The following is a 14,175-nucleotide window of genomic DNA, read 5'->3' on the forward strand; positions in this document are numbered from 1 at the left end:
CTTCACAGGCTGCTCCAGGTTCTCGGCTCTTGTGAGCTGTCACCCCTGCTGGTGTGAGCTTTAGTGGTGCAGCTGTCTTCCAATCAGTGCTGCTTGTGTGGGTAACCTCACCCAATTTATTATAAAACATTAATTACAGATGTGTTACATTCATTTGTGCTGTGGAACATTTGCTTAATGATGCCAAGATGTGTTGCATTCTTTCATGTTGTATTTGTTTACCTGTGTGAAGCTGTATTACTTTACCTATCTAAAACACCTGATTGGTCTAATAAAGAGCTGAATAGCCAATAGCACCAGCAGGATAAAGGATAGGAGGGGCTTGCAGGCAGAGAGAATAAATAAGAAAAGAAATCTGGGAGGAAAAAAATCAAGGAGGGAGAAATGAAGGGGGCAAGCCACCCACTACACAGTCAGACACGGAATAAAAAGGAAAGAAAAGATAGACAGAAATAGAGAAAGGTAAAATCCCAGAGGCAAAAGGTAGATGGGATAATTTAAGAAACAAGCCAAGTTAAGGCCAGCATCTGTAAGAAAGAATAAGCCTCCCTGTGACTTATTTGGGCTGGGTAGCAAGGCTCCCCAAAGAGTAGAGAGTAAAAACAACCAACTACACGTATTCCTATAACTAACCCCAGTAAAGCTCTTTGGTTCATCAAGGTGGACTTCGGTGGCATACGTACTGTAGTCTGTTGTGGGCCGATATGTAGGGTGAGTAGAAGTGCTTGTCGTCTCTCCCCAGGGAAAGTTTCCCCACACACCAGCTTGTCCCTGTCAGCCTTCTGAATATGCCTGGTCCAAAACAGGAAGGAGACGATGTTGATGAAGCGCTTCTGTCCACAGTCCCTGTGGAGTCTTGCCACTGCTATGGGGCTGGGGTGGTGCAGAGATTCACCAATCTGACCTTTAATAAATTTTAATAAAGAAAAGAGTTTTATTCAGATTCTGGCACCAGACCTCCACCTGGGACTCCAGACTCCGATTACAGAACGCAGCACCCAGCCCCACCTCAGTCAGGGGTTTATAAAGCAAAGAACACAAAGTTACTATATGTTCTCATGCAGGCAGAAGGCTGCCCCAGCCAATGAGTCAACCGGTTCTTCTAATTTTGCAATAGATTTTTCTAATGCGTAAAATCCTGGGTTACTTGATGACCTAAGTTTTGTAGTTGACATCAGCCATTGCTGTACCTGTTCTCCCCAGCAGCTTCAGCTGTTCTCAACCTGTAGCTTATTAGGAGAGGTATAAGGAGAGGACTTGTGAGTACAAGTTCTTTCCCTGCCAGACGGTCATATACAAGCATCTCGGGAAACAGGGATACCAAGGTACAAAATTTTAGGGCATGATGCATATGCCAAATAGCTAAGCAGGGATGTAATCCGTTGCCACACACACACACACACACAAAGAGATGAAGGAACCAACGTCTACCTGATAAATGGTGGCCAGGCCCTGGGAGACATTTGTGGTTAACTTTGCATTTGCTCTTAAAGGGGGATCTAGGTACATATCCCATGAAAGAGCAGGGAAGAACATAGGTACATTGTCCCTTATCCTCAACAAAAGGCTGGAATTTTAGGTCAAGAGGAACTGGGACCCCAGTGGAAGGGACCACACCTTGTCATCCTGACCACCCCCACCACCATCAAGGTAGATGGTGTCCACACCTGGATATGTCATTACCAGATCAAACCTGTCACTGGAGGTGATGACCCAGCTGCAGAAAAATGGACTGTCACCAAGGCCTGAGAAGATCCACTAAAGATAAGACCAACATAGGTTGTAGACTAACAATATTTTATTTGACTATGTTCTGTAACTGCTTCTCCGTGAAGATTAGGATTTTGTTGGGGCCCATGAAGACTGGAATGATGGTCAAAAGCCAAGTGTTAGGTGTTCCAGCAGTTGGGGGTCATGTATCAGAAGCATTAGAGTTTGCTGACCCAGCTGAAGAGACTGGAAAACCACATTGGCTGAACTGGTTTATAACAGCTTTCAGAAAGTCCAGGGCTCATGGCTGTTTGGAGTTTTGTAGTCTTCATCTGAATCCTGAATGGTGTCTTTTAGCTGAGTGAAAATCTGCTGGGACAAATATAGACAATGGACAGATGTTAAAGTTTAAAACTTAAAGAACGATCTTACATGTAGACATTCCCCCTCAGGAATAAGTAGTAGGTGGAAAAGCTTAGGCTGTTGATTGACAGGCATGCTTATCTAGAGTTCAGATAAGATGAATCCAAGTCATGACATGCTGAAGCTTACATGAATTTAAGGGTTAAAAAATAGATAAAGGTTTTATATATATTAGCACTACTACTGTTTGTAAGCTTTACAGAAATTCATATTGTATAAAAAAAGACAGTATACTACACCTTTGATCATAGTAAAAGCTTTTAGACCCCAAACTGATTTGAGTTAAAAGCATTAACTCATTTTTCTCTATCCAGAGGGATGGATATAAATAGGTTGGACAGAGATGGTTTAAATATGATGAGAAGCACCCTTTAGTCTGTATTTAGAAAACAACTAGAAGAAGTTTTAAATTTTGAGCTTGTGAATATAATAGTAGTCAGTGCTTTTTTTTTGTCAGAGCCAGATTAATAGCTTATTAGAACTCCATTGATTAGTATGTTAAAACTCAGAACCTGTAAAGTCTTAACATCATTAAGTTTAACTGCTATCATCATTCCAATTACTTTCTCAGGCCCTTACAACTTACATAAATCTAACGTCTTTAAGTTTTATTATTATTATTTTAATTACTTTCTCAGACCCTTATAACTTGCATAAGCCTCAAACATTTTTCCATCCAATCATTTACCATGAGACATAAGTGACTGATTACTGAGAGCAGCCATTGTAAAACAACTTCCTTTAAATAGAAGAATAGCAGAACTTTCACGGAAACGTGCTCTTTGAGTCTGCCATTCTCACCAGGAGACCTAATAGCTTTAGAAAAAGCAAAACATGGTTTTCATATATGAAATGCATTGGTCAGGTAGTGGCTGCTAAGCTTGTAAAGCTATCAACATCATCTGAGACCTCAGAAGGATAAATTCAAGCAGGTACTATAAACCAAATAGCTTCTGTATAAATATAATGACAGAGACTTACCAGCTACCTGGATGATTACTCCTTGGCAGTCTCCATGGAGGTAGAGTGGCTTCAGTCTCCAGTGGTCACACAGGACAGCATTAACTCTCTGACTGCCACACAGGGCAGCATTAACCTTCAGCTGCCAGACCCAAGAGATCTGGGAGATTTTCCTGTGACTGATGAACTTGAGAGACTGGTCTCCCTTGTGAAGGCAAAGAAGGGCATTCAGTTCCCCTGTGATTCGTTCCTTCACAGCCTCAGCGGGGACCTGGAAGCAGGCGAGGCATGGGACAGTTTGGGCCATTGGTTAGTGTTGCCACAATCTGGGTGGAATCATCATCTTTGGAGGACCTTAGGGGGGGCCTCTAGAGTCTGGCATTTTGTCTAACACAGGAAGCCTTTTTCACTACACCCTTCAAATGCCGTATTCAGCAGATCTCTGAAGAGTTTTTGGAGACTACCTAATAAGTACAACTGGCTTTAAATAAACTTTACAGCTTTTAGTTATGTGTAGGTTTAAAAATATACACTAGTTTGAATAAAGACAATGAATTACTTTTGTTGTTTCCATGACTACAAGCATAGTTCTGAGCATGTTGAGGAATTTGATCATTTATAAGACTTCTATTAACTTGCAAGTCCTAATGATAGCCTTACAAAATTTATAGCTCTTAAATCGAAGCTCTTTTAGTACTGAAACAAAACTTTAAATCATAAATGCAGCCCATAGAGAGACTGTGAATCTTAATTTTTGATCCTTTTATGATGCATCATTATAGAATACCAGTTTGTATGTATGTATGACTCAGTTTGTCCAAATAACTAAAGCTTAAAAGAGCTAGCAAAGATGAAGAGGCCAGGTACACCTTTTTTTTTGAGACAGGGTTTCTCTGTGGCTTTGGAGGCTGTCCTAGACTAGCTCTTGTAGACCAGGTTGGTCTTGAACTCACAGAGATCTGCCTGCCTCTTCCTCCCGAGAGCTGGGATTAAAGGTGTGTGCCACCACTACCAGGCTTCAGGTACACATTTTAGAGCCAGTTTCTGTTAGCCTGAATAGACCTTAGGTAAGGAGAGATATTCCATATGCTCTTGCCAAACCACTTAGGCCATTGACTTGACACATTTTAACATAGGGATATCTCAGTTTTTGGTGCTCATAGTTGAAACCCCAACCCCTCGGCTTATCATCTCCTTCCCCATATTTCTAAGTTTCCTTTTTTCTTTTTTTAAAATATTTTTTAATTTACTAATTTATATTTTACATTTCAATCCCAGTTCCCCCCTCCCTTCTCACCTCCTGTCTCCCCAGTCTCATCTCCCCTAGGCCTCCCCTAGGAAGCCTACTAATTCTGCCCCATCATCTCCTTGAGGCAGGACCAAAGCACTCCCCTGCCCCATGTCTAGATTGAGCAAGGTTTCCTTTATCCCTTTTCATCCAAGTTTACTCTGTTTCTGGAGCCTCTGTTATTCGTTATCTAAAATAAAACAGCTCTCTGACATCCCAGTCTGTCCAAAACTCTGGTCAGATCTTATCTCAGACATCAAACCTCTGCTGATCTTAAATTTAAGTCAGCTTTTTAATCAGAAGATCCAACTATGCTTGCCAGGCCCTGGTAATGAGTGTTAGATTGGCATCAAAACCTGGCCAGAGTCAAGCAGTTCTAAGCCAGGAGGTGACTTGGGCTGATGAGACATTTGCTATCTGAAGATTCCCTCTGTCTTGGCTCCTTTAAATGTATTTCTCCGACCTTGTACTCTGGGTCCTGAGCTGGTATGTTCTATTACCTCAGGTATGTGTGCATCTGGTCATAGCTCTCCATTTAAAGTGTAAACGAGAATTGGCAAAATTACAAGAAGAAGTTTTTGCATGTATCAAACCATTGATGCTTGCAGACTCAGTAAATTTTGAGAACATCTAAGGGCAAACATTTTGACTTAATTCATGCCATTACTCTGAGATAAAGTTGACATCCAGAAGACCTGATATTTAGCCATTTTTAAAAGAGCAAAGAGTTACACAATAAATAAAAGCTCATTTATGTTTCATTGATTGAAGAAGAAAATTGTTACATTTTTATTATAATAGCCTTTTCAGTGTTGCTTCCTGTATATTTATTTTGGTGGTTCAGGAATTATGTCAATTAACATTAGAAAGATAAAAGAAAATTTCCTATATTCCCCATCTGTAAAGCTTTCTATTTATACTTTTCCCTTTCATATAAAAGCTTGTAAGTATGGCTTTGATATTCTACTTGTCAAACATAGGCTCCTTAGATTTTTTGTAAACCTGATTTTTATCATTTTTCCCTCATCTGTTATTATTCTCAGGACAAGAATCACACCAAAAAATCCATCTCAATTCAAAATATCTTGAAAACTCACTGTTACTTAAATCCATCCTTTTCTTTTAAATAAGAGTTGAATCCAAGTTATACATACAGTATGTTGTAGTAAATTAATATAATCTATGTATATTTTCAACCATTCTATAAATGTTAACAATTTGTTACAGATTTTACAGATCTTTAACCACTCCTGGAAAGTTTACATAATAGTCTTACAAATCTTAAGATAACACTTGTGCTTTAGCCAAAGTTTTAGAACATTAACCCCAAACCAAAAGAGTATAAGCAACAATAATCCCCATTGGGAATAGTCTATCCTTTTGTCTTGTTTTTCTCTCCTTTCTCTGTCACATAGTCATGTGGCCCACATGATATGAGACAGAAATTTTGGAGGAAACCTTTAAACAAGCATGCTTGGGTCTAGAGGAGGGGGAGCCATAGCTCAGCTCCAGAGCCAGCTTTTCATTGAAGTAGAACATCATGAAACAACAATTTAATATTACCTGTACCTAAAAGACACCCCAGTCCCTGTAAGACTGAGTTCAGTTAACAGTGTGAGGGAACAGGGAAAGCTGAATTAACACTGTGTCCACCTTTTCCACCAGTCCTACAAATGTGCACTACAAACAAACAAGGTCTTTACTTATACCTTTGTAGGTTTTCTGATGCCTTTTTTTCCCTCACAACCTAGGCATTGAGAACATGCTGGTGGCTCCTTCCAAATGCTGGGCCTTTCTGATTTCTTTACTTCCAGTATGTTGGGATCCTCCAGGGTCCCAAGAATAGCCAGAAAAAGAAGGTATATCTGGTTGAACTCCAACATCCTGGACGAGCCCCCGAATGTTATGGGTCTGGGGTGGTTCAGTGATTCATGTGTTGGCACCAGGTCTACATTATGGAATGATTCCTGAATGCAGCACCCAGTTACCTCAGTCAGGGGTTTAATTTAATTAATTTATTTATTTATTTATTTTGTTTTTTTGAAACAGGGTTTCTCTGTGGCTTTGGAGGCTGTCTCAGAACTAGCTCTTGTAGACCAGGCTGGTCTCGAACTCACAGATATTCGCCTGCCTCTGCCTCCTGAGTGCTGGGATTAAAGACGTAGGCCACCATGACCAGCTAAATCACGGGTTTAAAAAGGCAAAGAATACAAAGTTACAACTTATTCTCAGGAAAGCTTAAGGGTAGTCTCCTGCAATACAAACTTGTTTTCAGAAGCAGAAACAGCAGTAAGAAAATTTAGGCCTTAATAGCCATTAACATCTGGAGATCTAATTTTGCTTTATAGTTTTCTTAAGCACAGGAATTTTTAAACTTTTAAGCATAAAGTTAGCTGTCAACATAACATTAGCCATCATACTTAGTCACCTTCAGCCAAGTTCCCTATTTCTGGCAGGCCCTCTTTCTCACCTCTTCTAAGTTCTTCAGAGAATGTCCCTATAGGGTCTTGAATGAGGCAACCTATTGCCTTTCCTTTTTAGGGTAACATCTCCTTCAATCAGTCTTTGAAATTAATACTTTCATTGTTTTGGGTGCTTCAGGTGAAAATTAAGGTCTTTGATACTTAGACAATCCCTGTGATACTGTGCTACACTTCAATCCTCTTCCTTTTTATTTTGAAACAGGGTCTCACTAAGTAGTTAGGAATGGCCTTGAACTGTCCCTCTAGTTCAGACAGTCCCTGAATACCTTGTTATTAAGGGACTGTGTCTTAGCTCCAAGTTAACTCCTTAACACTGTGTTTTATATAACTGTGACTCTATGAAGCCCATTTTTGCTTTATTATCTATCCCCGTAATCTCTGTTCAAGCAGTGTGCAAAAAGGAGATGCAGATTAGATGGGACGAACCTTAAGGGTTTCCAACCAGTGGCCGGTGGCCAGTTTCCTCTCTCTGAATATCACCTGAGCAGTGATTCCTCACTCTGACACCAAAACACCTTCCTACACAGCATCTGTATCCCCTTCTGTGGTTCTTTGAAGTCTTGAAGCCCAGATTGTGCTTTACTCTACCTTCTCAAGATAAAGGTTCTTAGGCTGACCCTACTTCAGAGCTCTTACTAAAGCATTGTGGGCCTTTCTCCTTGCTCAAGACACCATGGCCAGCTGAGCAGTCTCCGCATCGTTTTGAATTTCAATTCCCTGAGGCCCAGCCACATAGCTTCTAATTTTTAATTTATATCTCTTTTTGTCCAGGGTCCATGAGAGGTAGCTGTCAAGATGTGAGCAGACATATAAAAATGGATTATAGGAAGTAGCTATAGAAGGAAGGGAGAGGAAGCCAGGAGGTAATGACAGAAACACGTGTCCTGAAGTAGAACACAAGAAAGAAGAAAACAGGGGTTGAATGGGAGTGGTAGACAGACTGAAGGGAAGTACGTGGTCCCTTCAGATTGTGGGATCTGTCTTCCGAGGTTAAGTGTACCCAGTGTGGTGACATGAAAAGGTGATGGGCTTTTTCAGAGATAAGAGGCAATGAGAGGTCTGTAGCTTGCATGGGACATGTCCCATGGAAGACAGACCTTGGTTACTCTACGAGTGAAGTTGTTAAAGGAAATTCTTGGCTCTGACTCACTGCATGATTGGTTCCTTGTGACAACATCTGAATAAGCTTTTATCAGGAATAAGACAGTATTATGTCCCGAACCTCTGTAATCAAGAATTCATTAACCTCTTTTCTTTAGGAGGTGCCTAGTCTCTGATAGTCCATTATAGTAACAGAAAACAGACTGATACAGTTTGGTAAGGACAGTAAGAAGTTTTGAAAGTCACTTGATAAAGCATTTCTTAGGTGAATTCAGCCTTTAGAGCATAATCGAGAGATAGAAATAGGAATGGCTCCCCTTAGGTCACATCAAGTCTTTTGCTTCAGCCTTTGCCACCCCCTCTGCACCTTTGAACTTTGACAACTTGAGTATCTCGTACCAAGGTTAGAGCTGCCCAGAAGACATAAGAATTGTTTTGTTTTGTTTTTTCTTTAATGCTTTTAGAAGCAATCATGAAATGACCCTGAGGAGTGGTAAACTTTGTATGTCACCAAATTCAAGGAGGGAGTTTCCTCTTTCCTAGCTGGATTCTGCAGTGCAGCCTTGGGGGGTTAGGACGGCACTCCTCATGCTTCTTGGTGATTAATTGGATTGTGAATGTCTTTGAGCACTCAGGAAACCATGTGCTTTTCATCAGGACTTCACTGGTGCTTCCGGCCTTGGGTCTTGGTGGTATCTGCCGTGTTTCTTCAGTGTGTGACTATGTTCCCCTCAGTCACCAAGGCCACCCTAGCATCAGGAGATGGCACTCTTGTTATGTCCTAGAGATAAGAGTGTCTGGTTCTTACTTGTGAATTTTCTGAAAGAGAAATGAACCCTTTTCCTCTTTGCTCACTTCCCCAGTAATATATTGGTATCATTGGAGGCTCAAGAGCATTTTATTTGGGGTGAATCTAGTACAGCTCAGCGTTCCAACCCAGGTACCAATACACTCCTTGGGATTGGGGCTCCTGTCTTTGCTACATGTTGCCTTTTTATTGTGTCATTATTTTATAATATTACAAGGTCCCTGAAAAATTTTTCCATTCTCTCTGATGTAGAACCAATCAAACCAACTATTTTTCCAAGGGGACAGTTTTATTTTTCTGACAAATGGAATTTAAAACAAGCCCTGGTGACTCACCATGAGCACAGCACATGGACATGTTACCCACAGGCCCCACACTCTCTGTGACTATTCATCATGACTCCATACTCACCAGGGGCTGCAGACTTCTAATGAGCGGCACACTCCCTATGGGCCCTACACCTACTGCAAGCAGAGCCGTCAGCATGGACTTCTTTCTTCTCTTCATTGCTGATGCTTCTCTCCACAAGAGAATGGCGAATTTGCTTCATCATTGAACATACTTGAGACTGCTATGCTCAACCCCACCAAGGTCAAATAAAGCAAAACATACCTACTGCTGTGGAAGGGAGAGAACACGCTAAGGGTTGAAATGTTAACACAGCTCCTAAGTAACAGTGGCCAAACCAGGAGAGTAGCCCATAAGGATACCCTATGTAGACCTCTGGCCTCCACACATAAGTAAGTCCACCTCAAGGACATGTGTGCACACACACACACATACATGTGCATGGGCATACAGCACACATACACACATGCATAAACAGTACATATACACATTCATATATCATACACATGCATGCACTGCATACATACACATCAATTCACATGCTCAAATCACGTTCACACATACACACTCATAAACCATAAACATGTACATATACTATACTATACCACACACATACAAATATACTACACATACCATACACACAAATAAGCACACAAACACACACACACATATGCACGCACACACACAGGAAAGACACAAATGGCAAAAATGTAGTTGTCTAATAAAATGTGCAAAATTTAAAAATCAATGAGGATGCTGTCATAGTTATTGAATGGGTACCATCCCCCTTAGGGATCTAGAAGTGGAAGTCTATGATGTCATCTTAAGAGCAAGAGTCAGGATCAATGAAGATTAGTGAGGAGGATTTTTGGCCTTTTGTTTAAAAGCTTATGGTATGAAGAAGGTGAAATGACAACTTTTTAAGCCAGGAAAGTGAGAGCAAACAATCACTCATGGCTTTATTATCAGTAGATTTGAAATCTTTTGTTTTACAGTATGAGGAAAGAAAAACAACCATAGGCTGTTTGGGGAGAGGACAGGTCAGTGCTGCCAGAGCTGGTCCTGACAACTGGAGATGGGAGGAGCAGGAAGAGGGAGGGCTGTGGCAGTTGGCAGCACAGCCCTAACAGCAAGATTATCAGGGCTTTACCTCTGCGTTGCCTCATTAGCAGTCATCCTGAGCACCAATTATACAAATTAAATCCGCACACGAAATCCTGCCGCTCTGTCATTAAAACAGAGGCTGCAGGCCAGGGTGGGGGCTGTATAGACCACACCTCCCTCTGTGTGAGCTGGCAAAAGGGAGGGGCTGCGTGTCTCCAGAGCTTCCAGATGTTTTCCGCTGCAGGCTCATTTTCTCTGGGATGCAATTACCCCAGGCTTTTGTCTTTCCCTGTGATGACAAGGCTTCAGTGTGTGTGTGTGTGTGTGTGTGTGTGTGTGTGTGTGTGTGTGTGTGTGTGCGCGAGCGCGCGCCCGCGCACGCGTGAGTTGACAGGTCTAAGACAGAGCTGCTCACAGCTCCTGGGGCTCCATGCAGTGTCTTCCCAGCTGTCATTCCCAGGCCTGAGAGGCGAAGGATTCAGTGTGTCACAGGTGCCTGAAAAGGATCTTCTCCACAAGCACAATGTCCCTTCACACTTGGGACAGCAGCGTTGCTGTGTGGCTCTCACAGCGGAAGACCATATGTTCTCACATGCACAGAGACCAGAATAGACCTTGAACCGGATTCCCACGTCAGCAGTTCCAAAGAGGCTACCCATCCCTTCACAGCTGCTCCTATTCTAATTCAAGACAGTATTGGGGATGGTTTTATTTCCAGGGACACGAGTGTCTTTAAATATAACACAGAGTTTCAGAAAATTTAGAACAACAAGGAAAGGGGCTGATGTCTCTACAGGACTACAGGCATGCAAACAGATCCAGGACTGTATTTAGAAACATTTCCACGGCTACATTGTTTATTCACTCAGTCACTGGACATCAGATATAAACCCCTCCCAGGACACTTGGGGCAATGCTCCATTTACTCTCACAGATCATGGACTGCCCCATGAACTCTGTGGTAACACGGTGCTAAAGTTTTGTTTTGTTTTTTAAATGGGGGAGCTGTTTTTTGTAGTAGAAAAAAGTATCTGGTGCTGACCTCTCATCTCAAGGAGCAATTATCTTCAAAGTAAATGCTTCGTGGGTCCATTTGGCTAATGGCTCACGCCATGACTGTGATCTGCCCTGTCAGATTGCTTGCTTTTGAAAGATACGAGGAGAGTCAGTGACAGTGTGGTCTGATAATGAGGAAAGTAATTACGGTTCTAACACTAATTCGGCTTCATCATTTTAATTAGTTAAGGTAATTTGATCCAATCTGACAAAAAACTAGGCAGGGTAAGAGTTCATTTGAAAGGAAACATTAATTTGCACACGTCAGGCAGACCTGAGTAGCGTTGTTCTTCCTGCACGCCCCAGAAGTCTTTGCTGGGATTCTGAAAGGCAGCAATCACGTAGACAGTGTGCAGTCTGTTCCCAGGTGTGCTCCTGGGTAAGACTCACTGGAAGCATTCCTTTTGCTCACCCTCTAGCCCTCTCCTTCACCCCGTCAACTGTGTGTGGTGGGATCTGAGGTGACAGTTTCACTGTCACCATGACGAGGGCTACAGTCAGCTTGAAGCTCTCCTCTGAGAGCATCTAAGGGATTTCCAGGAAGGCAGAACTGAGCAGGGGGAAACACCCCGGAACGTGGGCAGCACAACCCCTGGACCCGAGCCCAGACTGAATTAAAAGGGAGAAGTGTGCTGAACACCAGCATTCACTGCTCTCTGCCTTCTGGCTGTAGACTCAATGTGACCTGACCAGCAGCTAGGAGCACCTGCTGGCAGGCCATGCTATGGCACACCTGACATGAGCCAGAATAAGCCTTACTGCCTTAATCTGCATGCATTCTGTCACAGTGATGGAGAAATTAAAGAAGCCAGCAGCAAAGCTCTATGTCTCGACGCTCCTCCCAGGGCACAGGCCTCTAGAATATCTGAAGTCTGTTCTTCATGCCTGGAGTTCAGCAGCAGGGCTTGGCTGCTGGGAGGCCAGCCTAGAACTCTAGCCTGGCAAATTTACCTGTTGCTTTGTTTATTTGTTTATGCATATGGATATTTTCCTTACATTTATGTCTGTGCATCATGTGCTTGCCTAGTGTCCTCAGACGCCAGCAGAGGGTCCTAGATGCCCTGGAACTTGAGCTAGAGACAGTTGAAAGCCTCCATGTTGGAGCTAGGAATTGAATCCAGGTCCTCTGGAAGAGCAGCCAGTGCTCTTGACTGCTGAGCCATCTCTCCATCTAGGTGGTAGATTTAGCTCCAAAGGGACACTTTAGGTAAGCTCCCTGCAGTTGCATGTGAGGTGACCTACATGCAACTTCATTAGCCACAAAGAACGCATGGCCCTTCGCTTACGGTCGCTATATGTATTTTCTCTTGGGCAAGGAGCTAGGGAGGTCAGTGTGGTATGTAGGTGATTCCCTCACCAGCATGTGGTCTGGAGATTGTGAGAGCCATGGGAACATCATTCAGAATTCTGCAGGATGCATGAGGAGGATGAACTATCAGGTGGATGCAACGTTGGTTCTTTGAATTTCCATTAGGGCTGGGTCCTGGGCACTGGTTTCCTTTTTAACTCACAGGTGCTACGTTGATGTGGCTGCTGTAACAGGGCCCACATATGGGTTTAATTTAATGTAGTGTCTATGGCCCAGGAGGACAGGAGCTAGCATTTCTTAAAGTCCTTCCAGACTGCCCTTGTATGTTCTTAATAAATAAGTACTTCTCCCAAGGAAATGGCCTTGTTCGCTTGTTTTTCTTGTTTCCTTTCTTTTCTCATAATAAACCAAGGTACATTGTTCAGTCCTCTTTTACTAACCAAGTCTATGGCCTCCAGTCATCATTTGTGTGTGTAGATATGTTTGTATGTGTATGTACACATGTGTGCATGTGAACAGCAGCCAAGGTTAAGATGCTGTTCCTTGGACACCATCCACCTTGGTTTTTTGAGACAGGGTCTCTCTAGCTGACCTGGAGCTCAATGAGTACTCTGGGCTGGGTGGTTTGCACATGACAAGGACCTATCTGTCTGCCACTCTGGTGCTGGGATTACACACATGAAACTCATAATCAGGCTTTTACAGGGGTGCTCAGGGATCAAACGTGGGTCCTCATGCTTGCGTAGCAGGTACTTTACAGGCTGAGCCATCTGCCCACCCTGGCCTCCAGTCTTTTACAATTAGTTGTTGGTTCTTGCTGGAAACTACTCCTCTGTACTCTCACCCTAGGGAGGTAGGATGTCTGTAATGCAGAGCAGTGTTGACTCCTCGCTGCTTCAAGTTGTGAGATGAATCTCATCCTTGTGAGTTAAGCTAGTACAGACTCTCCAAACACTCACTGTCCTAGACCAGTTGTAAACCTGAGTAAAATGTTGGGTCCTGAGTGGAGAGGGGAGGGAGGAGCTGCAAGCAGGACCTGCTGAGAAGCATCCAATAACCGGAAAGAGGACATTCCACCTTCCCAAGCGCCTACAGCAGGCAGACTGCAGCCCTGCCGGGTCTGGGAAGAGACTCCACAGTGCTCTCAGCCTTAGGTACATACATCTCAGCACCTTTTGCCTTCACAGTTAGCCACAGTTGTCTACATACCAGTGCCCAGCTGGCGGTCTTGCTGATTGCACCAGCTTTAAAAGGCTCTCACAGCTACAACCTCACTAGAAACTGCCCAGGGTGGAAATGGCCTAGGTGGCCTCAGTCCAAGCACCAGAACACTACTGTCACAGCTCACAGCTCACACTCCACCTGCCACACCTGAGCCTGCCCTCCCCACACATCCTCCCGCATCTCTGGTCTAGGACATCTCACGTGAACCCAGACGCTGGTGTTTCACGGTATGTGAAAGCAATACTCCACTCCTTGCCTTCAGGAGCAAGCAGAAGTTAGACATCTATGGAAGAGAAGTGGAGCTGGATAGTCTACTTTGCCGCGCATTTAGGGGATGCACAATGCAACCAGAGCTATGATC

Source organism: Mesocricetus auratus, unplaced genomic scaffold (assembly GCF_017639785.1).
Source record: "Mesocricetus auratus isolate SY011 unplaced genomic scaffold, BCM_Maur_2.0 Super-Scaffold_100011, whole genome shotgun sequence".
NCBI classification, from domain to species: Eukaryota; Metazoa; Chordata; class Mammalia; order Rodentia; family Cricetidae; genus Mesocricetus; species Mesocricetus auratus.